This window comes from Loxodonta africana, chromosome 2 (assembly GCF_030014295.1).
Source record: "Loxodonta africana isolate mLoxAfr1 chromosome 2, mLoxAfr1.hap2, whole genome shotgun sequence".
Classification (NCBI taxonomy): domain Eukaryota; kingdom Metazoa; phylum Chordata; class Mammalia; order Proboscidea; family Elephantidae; genus Loxodonta; species Loxodonta africana.
In genome coordinates this window covers 207,160,569-207,163,194 of record NC_087343.1, presented here as the reverse complement: position 1 = coordinate 207,163,194, position 2,626 = coordinate 207,160,569, and the positions used below count along the sequence as shown (strand labels likewise).

At 36.3% G+C, this 2,626-nt stretch overlaps 1 pseudogene; it reads right to left on the bottom strand.

The window, feature by feature from the left end:
• Positions 1-850: 850 nt before the first annotated feature.
• On the bottom strand, positions 851-1,969 carry LOC111749011 (olfactory receptor 14C36-like; annotated as a pseudogene).
• Positions 1,970-2,626: the final 657 nt, after the last annotated feature.

Sequence of the window (2,626 nt, the reverse complement as noted above, 5' to 3'; positions counted from 1 at the left end):
ACTCCCGAGGAGAGGGTAGTGGATTTCAACTGCCAACTTTTCAGTTAGGAGCCGAACCCTTATCTACTATGCCACCAGAGGTCCTTCAGATCTATGGATAGACACGTGATGATAACTTTTAGCATAAAATTGGTGCATTCCCTTTATTAATCCAGAAAGCAATGCTTAAAGCATGTAAACAAATATATGTATCCCCAAACCACTTGACCTTATTTTTTTATTGTAGTAAGTATGTATATACACACACACAACAAAATATATATCATTTCAATATTTTTTGCACGTAAAATATGGTAAAGCAAATTGAACACATTTTTAAAGAAAATTTTGGTCTAATAATAAATATATCTATTTTCCTTACCATATAAGGGAAGAACTATAAAGTGTTCCTCATCCCCTCATACAGAACCACTCCCCTGCCCAAACTGAATTCTCTTTTCACAGAATACCTTTTAGTGATAGTTTTATGGTCTTCAAAATGACAAATCTTTTCATAATTATTTCTAGAATGAATAAATGACTGAATATTTTCATTTCTTCTATAATACTAAATTGTTGCATTTCAAAATAAATTAATAGTGTTCTTTCAAGTTTTATCAATATTTTAAGTGTGAATAAACAGAGGAGATGAAGATTAACATAAAATATTGCTAAGGATAACATTTTAAGCCTGAAATAGTGGGGGCTTTTGACTTGCTAAACACATATGACTAAAAAATATATGACTAGGGCTTGCTTAATCATAACATCAGATCTCTTACTCAACTACCAATTAAAATCACTAAAAACCCTCAGAGTTTGATAAGTGATATATTAATGATTTTATGTATTAAATTTACATAAAATACATCTAGATAATTCCAATCAATAATCTCAATTTACTGCTGAAAACATAAATTTCAACTAAAAACTTAGGGTGAGCATAAGCAATTTCCTGATTGAAATATTTTCTCATGATTCTTCTGATGGCACGCTTTATTGGTTCATTTCTAAGACTACAGATTATTGGGTTGAAAAGGGGAGGGGGAATTATGGAATAGAGCACAGAAAGGATCATATCCCGGATGGTTGCAGAGATTCCAGATGGCCTTAGGTACACAGAGAAGCCTGAACTGAGGAAGACCAACACCATGAGGATATGAGGGATGCGGGTGAAAAAGGCCTTTGCCCTATCGATTCTACTTGGCAACTTGAGCACGGTAAAAATTATCTGAATGTAAGACCTGATGATGGAAATGAAACATCCTCCATCAATCCCCAGACCAGAGCAAGGGTTATCATCTCATTACTAAAGTTGTCAGAGCAGGAAAGCTTCAGCAGAGAGGGGATGTCACAGAAAAACTGATGAATAACATTGGAATGACAAAAAGGGTGCCTGAAAGTGATGCCTGTGTGGAATCCTGAGTAGACCAGACCACTGAGGATGGAAGCCAGTGTCATGTGGACACAGACCTGAAGTTTCATGATCACAGGGTAGTGGAGAGGCTGGCGGATGGCCACATAGCGGCCATGGGCCATGAAGGTAAGGAACAGCAACTCCACATACACAAAGAAAACCACTACGAAGAACTGAGCTGCACATCCTACCTTTGAAATGGCACTGCTCTTAAGCGGTGAGTTGACATATGAATAACGAACTGTTAGAGAAATGTAGCATGCATCCAAAAGGGACAGATTCCTGAGGAAGCGGTACATGGGGGTGTGAAGGCTCTTGTCCAGGGTGGTGACAATAACAATGAGAAAATTGCCAGTGAGAGTCACCAAATACATCAGAGAGAAGGATATGGCATGCAAAATCTATAGTTCCCATATATCAGAAAACCCCATTAGGAGGAAATCCATCATTATGGTGGAATTGGGCATCTCTGAATGAGGCAGCTATACATGGGAGGCAATGAGAGAAGCCGAGAGCACACAAAGAACTAAATTATGAGAAGATAGCTTTCAACTGATATTTTTTCTTGCCCCCTTCCTAATTCTAATCCCTACTGATGCTCCTAATATTTTGGAAGGTCAATTATGTATTACTTTGGTAGCCTCCATAATATTCCTATTCCTACTGTGAGACTGAAGTGAAAATAATGACCACTTTGTCATAAACAACACACATATAAGTGTTTAATATATATTTCTATATATTTCTGTGTGGATATGTAATTTTCTCATGATAAAATAGATATAAATATTGATGGAGTCCCTGGGTGACAAAAGATTAACATGCTTGTTGCTAACCAAATTTTGCATGTTTGAATCAACCCAGAGCTGTCTCAGTAGGTTTGTGATCTTCTTTCAAAAAATCGGCCATTGAAAATCCTATGGAGCACAGTTCTACTCTAACACACATGGAATCACCATGATTTAGAGTTGACTCAATGGCAAGGGTTTTTTTTGTTTGTTTTTTTTAAATATACATATAGATTATATTGATATAGTTGGCTTTTGAAAGGAACTTTGGAGATAATGTAATTTTGTTGGATAATTAGAACAAAATATTTTAAATGCTTTTCCAGTTTCGCATTCTTCTTTTGAAACTATAGACAATAAAACCTAAAATCAAACTCATAGGATAAAGTAGAGCTACCCCATAGGGTTTCCAAGGAGCAGCTACTGGATTTCAACTGCCAAC